General features: G+C 36.7%; 1 long non-coding RNA gene across 1 annotated transcript; it reads right to left on the bottom strand.

Annotated features, from left to right (window-relative positions):
• Positions 1-8,363: 8,363 nt before the first annotated feature.
• Positions 8,364-13,908, bottom strand: LOC110258379. The gene is made up of 3 exons (XR_002341130.1): positions 13,845-13,908; positions 13,197-13,223; positions 8,364-8,702 (listed from the first exon to the last, which is right to left on the bottom strand). It is a non-coding gene; the product is annotated as an uncharacterized LOC110258379 (long non-coding RNA).
• Between the last annotated feature and the right edge of the window lie 439 nt (positions 13,909-14,347).

Here is a 14,347-nt window from a genome sequence, read left to right as displayed (position 1 = left end):
TTCAGAGTGCCCAAATAGTCACTTTTGCTAAGAACCATTTCCAGAAATGGAGAGGGGCATAACCTGAGTCAGTTTACTATATTGAGAGAGGATTTTAGAAATGTTAGTTCTGGGGGTAATTTTTTTTTATAAAGTTAGTAATCACTTTTTGTCAGTAGTTAGGCTTTCACTCTTCAGTTTGTATGATTAAGTGGGGTATTTGGCGTTCAGTGGGGAAACGAAAATCTACAAACTAGAAATGCTGGATAGGGTGTGGAGGAAGGGGAACCCTCTTACACTGTTGGTGGGAATGTAAATTGGTACAACCACTATGGAGAACAGTATGGAGGTACCTTAGAGAACTATGCATAGAACTACCATATGACCCAGCAATCCCACTCTTGGGCATGTATCCGGACAGAACTTTCCTTGAAAAAGACACATGCACCTGCATGTTCACTGCACCACTCTTCACAACAGCCAAGACATGAAAACAACCTAAACGTATATTGATGGATGATTGGATTAAGAAGAAGTGGTGTATATATACACACCGGAATACTACTGAGCCATAAAAAAGAACACAAGAATGCCATTTGCAGCAACATGGATGACCTAGTGGTTACCATACTAGTGAAGCAAGCCATACAGGGAAAGACAAGTATTAAATAACATATATATGGAATCTAAAAAAGTAATACAAATGAATTAATTTTCAAAACAGATACAGACACACAGACATGGAAAACAAACTTAAGGCCACGAAAGGGGAAAAAAGATGGGAGAGGGATCATTAGAAATATGGAATTAGCAGATACACTGTGCTACGTATAAAATAGATAAGCAATGAGGATTTCCTGTATAACACGGGGAAGTATATTCAATGTCTTGAAATAACCTATAATGGAAAGTAATCTGAAAAAAGATTATTTGCAGGTATATCTGAATCACTTTGCTCTACACTTGAATCTAACACAATATTGTACATTGAGAATAGTTCAATAAACAAAAAGTTAATTCCTGTAGTGTGAAAAATATTTGATATCATATTAGGTAATGGCATGTCATGAAATTTTAATGAAAAGTGGTATTTTAGAGGTATGTTATAATGGACCAATTCCTGAGGTATAAGTCCTATAATTATTTATCAGGAATTTCAAATTGGCAAAATTAATATTGCGTTACTGAAAGTGCAAATGATTTTTCGTTAAAATTTTTCTATGAGAATCAAGTAAAAATTTTTTTAACCTGGAAATCCTTGGATAACATGTTAATGAGCAGTGGATAAATGAGCCTCAAGTTCCCATTAACTAATAATTGATATTTATAAAGGAGAGGACAGTGGATGGACAAACGTCACTCACATGATAGACATCTTCTCTCATCTCTACATGTTTGAGGAAGTGTCATTGGCAGGGAAATGGTCTCTTGGACTTGGCATAGGTGACAGGGTTCCTATCTTTGGATTGTGTTTCAGGAAGACAAACAGTGTGCCTGTCAACTTAATGCCCTTCATCCCAGCAACTTGTCAGGGAAACAACTTCATGGCTCTAGAAAACAGAAAAAGTCGGTGTCCATCGAGAAAGAAAGGTAAGGAATGAAAAGAGGAGGAATGGGAAATTATGGATGGTTGGGAGATGACGTTACATTGAGGTAATTAAGAATGAAATGCATACACGTATAATTGGGGAGGGAAGGGCCGGCATCCAGGAGAAGAGCAAGGCAGAGGACGGATGTAGATTCAAAGGCAGGAAATGATAATGCCAGGAGAAAACTGTCATTTTAATGGGTTTGGAAGCAAAGGGATTTTTGAAAACTTACCTACACTTTTCTCAGGTCCCTCTGAAAAAGAAAATGGAGATATCAATGTAAATATAATGTAGAAAAGGGTAATACAAATTTAAGGCACTATTCATATTTCATATTAAACCCACGTGGATGCACCCACAAATAAACATATGTACACGAAAGCACTCGCACACTCACACACGTATACACATATCCAGTGGCTGAGATCTCAGTGTTATCTGAAGAGCGTTCTTCATAAATGAAAATGGGCATAAAATGAGTGAGTATTCTGATTTGAGTGAACGTTTTAGAACTGGAACTTCTCATGCTAACCTTTAAAATGTTCCTCATCCCTTTGGATACAGTTAGGCTTTTATCATTCAGTTTATAGGATGTCATAAGTACTTTGCCTTTTAATTAAAGTGTGTATTCAATCCGTTTATTATGCTATCTACATGACACATACAGCCACATACACTGAATTGGAGGATCTTACATCATTGCTTCTAGAGGTACTATAAGGTATATCACCTGGGCTCCATTACTAAGAATACCTTCATTATCCAATGAATATATAATATTGTGTATGTTTCTCTTTTAACTATACTTAAATACAATTTTATTATGTTCAGCAAAAAGACATGTTAATGGATGTGAAGTAGGTCTAAATCATGTGACTTGAGCATGTCTTGGACAAAATTTTCACTTTGGCCACTGTGACAAACCATTACTTCAGAGGCATACGATTAGTAAAAAATGCTCGACTTAAAAGGAATGTCTGTGAATACACTGCAATAACAGGACAAATCAAATAGCAGTATTGAGGGATGATTGAATAGCAAATATATGGGGAAAGCTTCAGGTGCAAAGGTAAGATCCCAGGAAAAATCATGTAAAATATGCACGTGTTGGATTTGAGAAAGATGATCTTTGGAAGTTGAAGGGAAAGGCACAGTTAACCGATAAAGTCATGCTTAAGCACACAGGGAAATGCATTCATGGGACTTACCAGTTTCCTCTTCATATTGGTCAATAAATGAAAAAAAGAAAGAAAGAATTCATTCAAGATGAGGGCACAATACCAGGAAGTAGGAAAACAAAACTTTCAAACACCTCCAAAGTTATTTCTGATCGTTGTCTTCTGAGAATTGGAACTGCAAAATTCAAAGACTATCTCAGCAGTCAAAGGAAGCATCATTTCATTTCCATGCACCTTCTGATGACAAAGGGACTGAGCTGGAAATCACAGAATGGAAGGCAGTAAATGGCCCTCCCTCTGGTTTAAAAGATATAGAATTAACCTGACCCCCTTGCTGTACAGTGGGAAAATAAAAAAGTTATATAGAAAAATAAAATAAAAGATATAGAATTATTTCAATCGTTGGTTTGTACTCAGCCTTGTATCTTTTTCAGAGTAAAAGGAAAACACGCACTCATAACACAAAACAGGTGCTTGTAAAGAGAGAGGAAAAATAGACTCAAGTCACCAATGCACAATACTTTGTGTGTAGACGTACCTATATACGGCTTCGTACAAACATTAAGTCTATATGTACTTGAATTGGTTTCCCTTTGAAGTAGAAATTATCATTAAAAATACCATTCCATGGAGCATGTTAAATTTCTAATTGCATTTGTATTGTAAGATACCATCTTGGGCAAAATTCCAAAGTAAGAGTTTCCATGTCTTGCACATGAAACATTGAAAATTGAGAGGTACGTAGCAATTGAAAATTTCCTGTGAGGAGTTCCCATTGTGACTCAGAGGGTTAAGGATCATCATAGTCTCTTGAGGATTCAGGTTCGATCCCTGGCCTCAATGAGTGGGTTAAAGATCCAGTTTTGCCATGGCTGTGGCATAGGCTGGCAGCTATATCTCTGAGTCAACCCCAACCCAGGAACTTCCATATGTCACAGGTGCAGCTCTGGTATAAAAAAATGGTAAAGATTAAAAAAAAAAAGAAAAATTCCCTGTGGACTAAATTCCTTCTGCAAATATATAACAGGAATTGAAGTTTAATAAAATTAAATAGTTTCACTGAAAAAGTTAAAGAGAAAGAAATGTTCGTATAATTGTCTGTATTAAAATTTCAATGAGAATCATAAAAAAATTTTGTATACTTTGGAATGCTTGGGTAATATGTTCCAGAGCAGTGGAAAAATGAGCCTCAAACTCATACTTGACCAATGGCCAATATCAGAACTTGCACCTGCCTTGAAAGGACAATGGATGGACAAACTGAGCTCAGCAAGTGAGAGTCCTCTCTCATCTCTTAGATCATGAAAATATCACTGGTATCAAAATTGGCCAATGAATATGAAATGTGTCCAGGCGTCCTAACACTGGATATGGTCCAGGAAAATATACAAAATGGAAAGGGTGTTCCTATCAACCTAGTGCCCCTTATCCCACCACCTTCTAAGTGACATTATAGCACATGCCTGGACAATAGAAAAAGCCATTGTCAACTGGGAAAGACTGCTATGGAGTGGGGAAAGAAGGAATTGGAAATCATGGAAGGTGGGAAATACAAAGAAAGAGAACTTCATCTGGGAAACATCCATAAGCTATCAGTTGAGGAAGTAGAAGCAGATGTTCAGGAGACGTGTGAGCCAATGAATGGTATCAGATTACAAGGCAGGGAATGTTAAGGCAACAGGAGAGCAGTCACTTTGATTGGGGGCGATTTACAGATTTTCAGAAAATTTACCGTATTCTCTCTGATGTTGTTCTGAAATTAAAATGGAGAGATCAATGTAAATATCATGGGAAATGAGAAGAACATTCAAATTGAATGCAAGATTTATACATGAGAATAAACCTATGAGGGCACAAATACACACCCACACACACCCACACACTCAAAATATGAACACATAAATACGGTGGTATTGGGCCGGTTTTGTCCAGAGAGGATTCTCCCTGAAGTGAAAATGGTATTACATTAGTGAATTTAGTGGTCCATTTCTTATCCTTTTAAACATTAATAACATTTATTATTCAGTTTGTATGATTTTATAAATACATTGCCTTTTCATTTACATATATCATTGAATCTATATTCTCCAATAAATACTAGATGGAGGATCTTGAAGCTCTGCTTCTAGGGATACTATAGGGAAATTTACTTGGGCTCCCTTTAGTCACAACATTTTCACCAACAGAGAAATGCACAACTTTGTGGTTTTTTTTAATTTCTATTTTGATCAATGCCTAACTAATGTTCTTTTTAATCAAATTCCATGAAAAGTAGGACTGGAAGTGTCACATGGCAGTGAAATTGTCTATATCAAATCACCTGACATACCTTGGACAAAACGTTCATATCATTATTGAAAATGCCAATATTTCAGATGTGTATGTTTAATAAAGCTTATGTGGCTCAAAAGGAATATCTGTATAGATCGCAATCAAAAGACAAATCCAAGAAGCAACAATGTGAGATAACTGAATAGCAAAGGAAGATGACAGCATTCAGAGCAAAGACAAGATAGGAGAGAAAATCAGGTAAACATATAAGGAAGTCCAGTGAGAGAGATGTCTGCGTACTTTAGGGAAAGTGCAAAAACAGATGAAACTTTGACTATGTATGTACACAGACAAATACATTAATGAGAATTAGCATTTTTTTCTTCATATTTGTTGAGAAAATAAAAGGAGGAAAGAAGTAGTTAACTTGAAGTGAGGGCGCAATGTCAGGAAAAAAGGAAGACAAACATTTCAGACGCTGCTATGGTTTTCACTGGAATCCTAATTGACACATGTTCCAGGGAATTGGAACCACAGGATTGAAGACAACCTCACCAATCAGAAATATGTGAGTTTTTTTTTTTTAAACTTCCATACACCCTTTGATGAAAGACAATAATTGAACATTCCCTGTGATTTAAAGTCCTCCCACACACTGGCAATACACCGATGCAAGGAAGTAGAATGGAGTGCTAACTATCCCTCTGGGATACTAAATGTATCAATCACTGATTCTGCTTTTGCAATATAACTCTGACATTTTCATCATAAAATGAAAACACAAACGTAATCACAAGAGAGATATTTGAAAAGATGAAAAGGACAAAATAAAGTTACCTATCTGTCCACAACTCTTCTGTAGCAGTAGTCATATATTCTATGTATGTTAAATCAGTATAATTGTAAAATGAATTCTCCTTGAATTAAAAATTGTCATTGCAAAATGATGACTAAGAGGTTATTGACTTGCTATGAAGTATATGTGTGTGTAAGGAATGTATTTGGCAAAACCCACAGTTATTGGTGCTCATGTACTTCGCATGGAAAATTGAGAATTGAGAGATATACAATAATTGAACATTCCCTGTGATTTAAAGTCCTCCCACACACATTTAATAGGAGTTGCAGTTTATGTAGACAGTAAATGTCATATTGAAAATGACAAAAACACAGAATAATTTCTGCAGTGAGAAAATATTCTGAGAATATTCATGGGACATATTTTCATACCTGGGATTCTTTGGGCAATCAAAATTCTGCCACAGTTGGAGAATAAGCCTTGATTTTGCATTGACTGGTCAATGAGAGCATAAATTTCATAGGCTTTGAAATTAGTTTGGGAAATCTCTATTCATTTGGGAAAGTTTCATTGGCATCAGAATGAGCCCTTGAACTTGAAATATGTGATAGAGTTCCCATCTTGCGGTGTCCTGGAAAAATATACAGAGTGGAAACAGTGTGCCTTCCAACTGAGTGCTGTTCCTCTCAACAACTTCCTAGTGAAACCAGAACAGGTCACAGAAAGACAAAATGTTAGTGTTTAGAGGAAGAAAATGATACAGAGCAGAAAAAGTAAGAATTGAAAAGGATTCAAGAGAGAGAAACCAAGGGAAACTAAGTACACGATATGAAACTCTATATGTTGAAAATTAGAGAAAGTTAGCGATTCAGGAGTACAAAACAAGGAAAGGTGTATGAATTAGCAACAGGGAATCTCAAGGCCTTGAGAAATCGGTAGTGTAAAAGGGATTGTGAGTTAACATATTTCCAAAAGATTTAGCTTTTTTCCCCTGAGGATTTCCTGAAACATAAAATGAGGAGATCAAAGAAAATATAATGCGTAAATACAAATAAAATATGAAATGAATACAAAATTGATGTTTAAAATAAAATTAAACTTTCCAGAATGCAGATGAACATACACTCACACACACACACACACAAATACTTTGCATTTTGGCACATACGTAAGTATGCACGCATTAAGTATAGTGTTTGAAGTCTCACTTTTGTCCATAGTGTGTATTCTTCCCAAAATGAAAATTAGCACAAAATGAGTGAATTTACTGTTGAGAAAAAGTTTCAGGAATATTACTTCTCATGTTCAACTTTTTTGTTTGTCTGTCTCTTTTGGGGGGGGGGGAGCCAACCCATGGCATGTGGAGGTTCCCAGGCTAGGGGTTGAATTGGATCTGCAGCTGCCAGCCTATACCACAGACACAGCAACGCCAGATCCTTCACCCACTGAGCAGGGCCAGGGATTGAACACACATCCTCATGGATACTAGTCAGGTTCATTACCACTGAACCACAATGGGAACTCCCTCGTGTTCACCTTTTAAAAATGATCCTGATCCCTTTTGTCATTAGTTAGGCTTTTTTTTATTTGTTGTGATATTTAATAAGGTTTTTTTTAACCAATATGAATATACAATTCTGTATTGCAAAGGCTATGTGGTATAGAATTTCTACAAAACTAAATTAGAACATATTGAACCACTGCTTTTAGTAGTATCACAGGGTAATTTTCTTGTGCTACCCTACTTAGAAAATTTTCATCAACTGATGGATATATAAAAGTGTGTTTTATAAATTTATTTTTTAACTAATGCCTAAATTCAGTTCTTTATAATAAAATTCCATGAAAGGAAAGGAAACAGTCTTCAATGGCAGTAGATCAGATCTAAGTCAAATGTCGTGAATATATTTTGGACAAAACATTCACGTCAGCCACTCTGAAAAGGCTGGTACTTCGGAGGTGTATGAGTAATATAATTTACTTGACTCAAAATTAGTATCTGGGAGTTCCCATTTTGTACAATGGAAAAGAATCTGACTAGTATCCATGAGGACATGGGTTCGATCCCTGGCCTCCTTCAGTGAGTTAGGATCCAGCATTGCCATGAGCTGTAGTGTAGGTCACAGATGTGGCTCAGATCTGGCATTGCTGTGGCTGTGGTGCAGGCTGGCCCCTGCAGCTCTGATTCGATCCCTAGCCTGGGAAATTCCACATGCTGCAAGTGTGGCCCTAAAAAGAAAAAAACAGTAGTATCTGCATAAATTGTAGCAACATAGCAAATCAAAAATCAATAACTTGAGATAATAAATATATCAACTATTGATCTTGCATTGAGTCTTCTACCTTTTTCAGAATAAAAGGAAAACCTCTGCTCATACATGGAGAGGTGCTTAAAAAGTGATGACGAAGAACAGAGTAAAGGCACTCATGTGTCCAAAACTATTTGAGCAGTATTCGTCAGGTAAATTCCCCTATATACATTGATTGATTTATTCCTTCTCCCTTGAAATTAAAAAAATTGTTGAAAAAAATGCCTCCTTGACATTACAAGGAGGATACTATAGTTCTAAGGATTGTATTCTTGTAAGAAAAAAAAAAGGCAGCATTCTAGAGTAATTGCTTCATGCATCTTGCTGGTACTTGCAGGAACATTTAGTCACAGGACACCCAACGTACTTGGCTCCTGCTTCTTTTGACCCACAACTGATAAAAGGAGAGATGCATTAGATCACCGTCCTGGCCAGAGTATATTATCTATCTCCACTGCCACATTATTTGGCGATATAATTAGCTCTTGCCAATGGAATGTGAATAAAAGTTATTGAGGAGGTTATTTCTTGCCTGAAACAGGAATCCCCTGTGACTTTCTCATGATCTCTTCTCTTTCTGCAGTAAAAGTGAAAAAAAAAGAGAAGAGTTATTACTTCATGACTTTTGTTGAATTTATTCAATTTCCCCAGTTTTTATTGTGATGAAATATACACAACAAGATTTACTATCTTCACCATTTTTCATGTGTAGAGCTTGGTTGTATTCAGCACATTCCTATTGCGCAAACATCATCAACAACCATTTCCAGAACTCTTTTTACCTTGCAACCCTGAAACTCTGTACCCATTAAATAATAAACTTCCCACGGTTCCCTCTCCCCACCTCCTGCAAACAGTCACTCTCCTTTCTTTTTTCTTTTTCTTTCCTTTTAAAAGACATGTCTCCATTTTCCCCATGCTCCAGTTTCTGGTAGCCACCATTCTACTCTGTTTCTATGGGTTTGACTTTTTCTTTCTTTCTCATTTTTTGTGTAAGAGTCCACATATAAATCAGATCCTGCAATATTTGTCTTTATATGTCTGGCTTATTTCCGTGAGCAAAATGTCTTCCATGTTCATCTACCTTGTCACAAAAGCTAGGATTTTATTCCTTCTTTTTCTTTTCTTTTGGTCATTTTGCCATTTCTTGGGCCGCTCCCACGGCATATGGAGGTTCCCAGGCTAGGGGTCGAATCGAGCTGTAGCCACCGGCCTACACCAGAGCCACAGCAACGCGGGACCCGAGCCGCGTCTGCAACCTACACCACAGCTCATGGCTATGCCGGATCCTCAACCCACTGAGCAAGGCCAGGGATCGAACCCGCTACCTCATGGTTCCTAGTCGGATTCGTTAACCACTGCGCCATGACGGGAACTCCGGATTTTATTCCTTCTTAAGGCTGAATAATATATCATTGTATACCTATCCACATTTTCTTTGTACATTCATCTGTTGTACACTTAGGTTTTGCAGTATCTTGGTTATTGTGCATAATGCAGCAGTGAACATAAGAGTGCAAATATTACTTTGAGATTCTGATTTTAATTCCTTTAAGTGCATATACAGAAAAGGGATTGGTGGATCATATGATAGGGGGTTGTTGTTTTGTTTGTTTTTTGCTTTTTAGGCCTGTACCCATGGCATATGGAAGTTCCCAGGATAGGGATCCAATTAAAACTGCAGCTTCTGGCTTATGTCACAACCACAACAATGCCAGATCCAAGCTGCGTCTGTGACCTACAACAGAGCTCGTGCAAAGCCTGAACCCATTGAGCGAGGCCAGGGGTCAAACCCACATCCTCATGGATGCTAGTTGGGCTCCTTACCACTGAGCCATGATGAGAAGTCCTGATACCTGACTTTTAATTTTTGAGGTACTTCCATACTGTTTTCCACAAGAACTGTACCACTTTACCTTCCCTCTAGCACACAAGGTTTCCTCACCCACATTTGTTCCTTACCCACATTTGTTATTGTTTGTCTTTGTGATGATAGCCATTACAGCAGGTGTGAGGTGATCTCTTATTGTGCTTCATTATCTGGATGATCAAGGATGTTGAGTACCATTTCATATATTCCTTGCACATTTCATATCTTTCTTGGAGAAATGTTTATTCAGGGACTTTGTCCAATTTAAGTATCAAGTGTTTTTTTGTTTGGTTGGTTTTTGTTTATTGTTTTCCCTTTTGGATGTTTGGTTTGCTATGGAGTTGTTTGAGCTCTTTATATGTATTCACTATACTAATCCCTTATCGGATATGAGTTGCAATTTTGTATCCCAGTTTCTCAGATGCCTTTTCATTGTGCTGATTGTTTCCTTTGATGTACAGAAACTTTTTAGTTTGATGTAATCCCATTACGTATTTTTGCTTTTGGTGTCAAATTCAAAAAATTACCACCAAGACCAATGTCAAAGAGCTTTTCCTCTGTCTTTTCTAGTGGTTTTGTGATGCCAAATCTTATTTTTTAGTCTTTAATCCATTTGGGGTTGATTTGTAAGATAGATTTCCAATGTCGTTTTTCTGCATGTGGTTATCCCATTTCCCCGATGCTGTTTATTGAAGAGCCCCTTGTGTATTTTCACATCTTTATCAAAAAAAATTTAACTTCTTTATGGGTTTATTTCTGGGTTCTAGGTTATGCGCTGTTGGTCTACGCTTTTGTTTATATGCCAGTATCATACAGTTTTGATTACTATAGTTTTAGAATGTAGTGTTAAATCAGGAAGCATGATGTTTCCTGCTTTATTCTTCTTTCTTGAGATTGCTTTGACTATTCAAGGTCCTTTGTGGTTCCATACAAATGTTAAGACTATGATTTCTCTTTATGTAAAAAATCCCATTGGAATTAAGATAGATACTCCCTTGAATCTGTAGATTACTTTAGGTTATATGGACATTTTAACAAATTAATTCTTCCAACCCATGAATATGGGATATATATTTTATGTGTGTCTTTTTCAAATACTTTCATCAGTGTCATTATAGCCTTTAGTGTACAGATATTTCACATTCTTGGTTCATTTTATTCCTAAGTATTTTATTCTATTTGAGGCTATTTTAAGTGGCAGTGCTTTCTTAATTTCTCTTTTAGATAGTTTGTCATTAGGATACAGAAATGCCACTTATTTTATATGCTGATTTTGTTTCCTATAACTACTGAATTATTTATTTTTTAGCTCTAACAATGTTCTTATGAAAGCCCCATGGATTTCTACATATACTTTTATGTCATCTGAAAACAGACACAATTTTAAGCCTTCCTTTTTGATGGGATCTTTTATTTTCTTATTGCTTATGCCTGTGGATTTTGAGTACAAAACTTCGATTGCATGCAGTTCAGACACATATTAGGATTTCATAACTATGTCCATGATTTTTTGGTTCCTTAGTGATATAAAGTTTGTTTCCCTTTCTACTGTTATTAGTGCACATGATTATGTCTAAGTGCATATCTCATTAATCTTTACTGTGAAGTGCTACATCATCTGAAGGCGGTTTGCAAGAGTTCGGTTTGTCAAATGTGATTCTGCACGAGATGAATGCAGTTAAAGAGGTATATGACTTGTTGAGTGGAGTTGCAGATGGAACCATCCTTTTTGATCTTGAGGAAGCTTTCGCTTTCTCTATTGGATGCTATCTATTTGTTTGTTGACCATTTATTTTTATAGCCTATTGAGGTATTCTTCTTATCGAATTTGTGGTTTTTTTTATATAAATGTATTTTCATTAAATCCATTTTTCAATATTCTTAACTCCATCATCCATCGGAAGAATGCAAATAATACATGTGATAATGCTATGCATTCTCTAGATATCTAAAGTCAGATGCTGATAATGCCAAGTTTTTGGTGAACATGTGGAGTAACTGGAATTTTCATATCTGCCAACAGTGTAATCACTGTAACATTTAGGAAATAAATTTGACAGATATTAATGGGCTGGTATGTTTTTAAGCCCTAACAGTTTGCCTCTATAGAGAGATTAGCTGCTAACAAATTGACCCTCCTCGTAGAAGGTAACCATAAACTTTGGATGAAATATACGAAGCAACTACTTAAGCCCTGGAGAGTGAACAAATGGCAGACCAATTTGTTGGCGAGTCAACCGTGAAGCAAGTGACCAGCATAAATCAGGCTTCCTAATTGTTGTGCGTTTACCCTGAGGCACCAGTTAACAATGTTGCATTAGTCTATAGAAAGTCTCTTATTTGTATCTAGGGACCAGAGAAGAACTAAGAACACAGGAGAATGAAAGAGGAATGCGGAGAGGAGAACCAAAGAGAACCCCAGAGAGACATACGAACTGTCCAAATCCCTTTGATTTCAGCCATGAGCTTATGGGATGACTTATAATAAAACCCAAATGAGACCCAATTGTCACCACACAGCATTGTAGTGCTTGCAGTTTGAGTTTAAACAAGTTAAGTGTCCGCTAAAGCAATAATTCCATACTGTTTAGATATACAAAAGATTCATGGAGTTCCGTAGTGGTCAGTTAACAAATCTGACTAGGAACATGAGGTTGCAGATTCATCCCTGGCCTCACTCAGTGGGTTAAGGATCTTCGTTGCCATAAACTGCGGTGTAGGTTGCAGACGAGGCTTGGATCCCGCATTGCTGTGGCTCTGGCGTAGGCCAGCAGCTGTAGCTCCAATTGGACCCTAGCCTGGGAACCTCCATATGCGTGGGTGCTATGCTAGAAAGATGAAGATAAAAAAAAGAGAATATATAAAGATTTCAGTGTTTCTGTGACATATAACATTCAACAGTCCAGGTTACAGTCCAATATTATGTGATAAATGAAGCACCAGTAAAGCACCTTGACTGAGAAGGAATGTCTGCATATATTGCAAATATAAGACTAGTCAAAGAGCAATATTTTGGATATTCAATAGCGAATAAAAGTGGAAACCTACCGTTGTAAAGATAAGATTCAGATTTGACAGAAGAGCATGTAAAATATGCAGATGTTGGAGTTGAGAACTATAATCTTTGGAAGTGAAGGAAAGGCACAAGTAACAGATGAAACCATGTTTAGGTATACAAGGAAATGCAATCATGGGACTCACCCTTTTCTTCTTCATGTTTATTAGTAACTAAAAGAAAGAAAGGAACAGTTCATTGAAAGGGAGGGCACAGTGTCAGAAAGGAGAAGGTCAAATCTTTCAAACCCTTCCAAAGTTGTTTCTGAGAACTGTCTTCTGAGAATGAAAACTGCCAAGTTCAAAGACCACCTCACTTCAAAGGAAATGAGATTTCACTTTCGTGTCCTTCCTAATGGCAAGGAGGCTAAGCTGCACATCGCAGAATGCAAGGCAGTAGAATTGGCACGCCCTTGGTTTAAAGGATATGGAATGTGCCAATCACTGGTGTGTACTGGGTCTCAAACCTTTTCCAGAATAAAAGGAAAAGACACACTCATACACAAAAAGAGGTACTTCAAAAGAGAGAGAAGCATAGATTGACTAAAGCCACCATTGTGCAATACCCTGTGACTTATATACAGCTTCAAACAACATTAAATCCAAATATACTTAAAATGTATTCTCTTGAAATAAAATTATCGTTTAAAAATAACGTTACTTGGAATAAACACAGACACCCAGGAGAAAGACAAGACAAAGAAAAGCATACAGATTAAGCGATTTAGAATGTTAAGCCCGCGAGAAATCAGTCATATGAATGAGGTTTGAGTAACGAGATTTTAGAATACTTACCATTTCTTTCCTGAGGTACTTTAGAGAAATAAAATGGAAAGTTTAAGGTCAATGTCATAGAAATGAAACATCAGAAAAACGTTTTCACAAAATTCATCTTTTAATTAATAACTAACTCAACACACACACCACACACCACACACACACACACACACACACGACTCATATGGTTGAGAGCTCATTTTGTTAGGGGACTATTTCCCAAAGGGAAATGGATAAAAAGATAAATGTATTGTCTTAATTGAGAAAAATGACTACAATATAGCTCTGAAGTTTAACTTTAAAATATGTTCCTTACCTTTTTGAATTTAGGGTGAATATTATTTTATTAGCTCCATAAGTTCTTCGCAGTTACTAACTAGGTGGAGTCAACTTCATTATTGTAAACATTAAATGTACTAAGAAGACATGAACAATGAAATACATCATGAAGCACTGTTTACAGAAAACGCAGGGTTCATTTCCTGGATAATTCAATTCACACTTTCGTCAGCTGATGAATA

Source organism: Sus scrofa, unplaced genomic scaffold, assembly GCF_000003025.6.
Source record: "Sus scrofa isolate TJ Tabasco breed Duroc unplaced genomic scaffold, Sscrofa11.1 Contig1946, whole genome shotgun sequence".
NCBI lineage: Eukaryota > Metazoa > Chordata > Mammalia > Artiodactyla > Suidae > Sus > Sus scrofa.
This window is presented reverse-complemented; position numbering and strand designations above follow the sequence as displayed.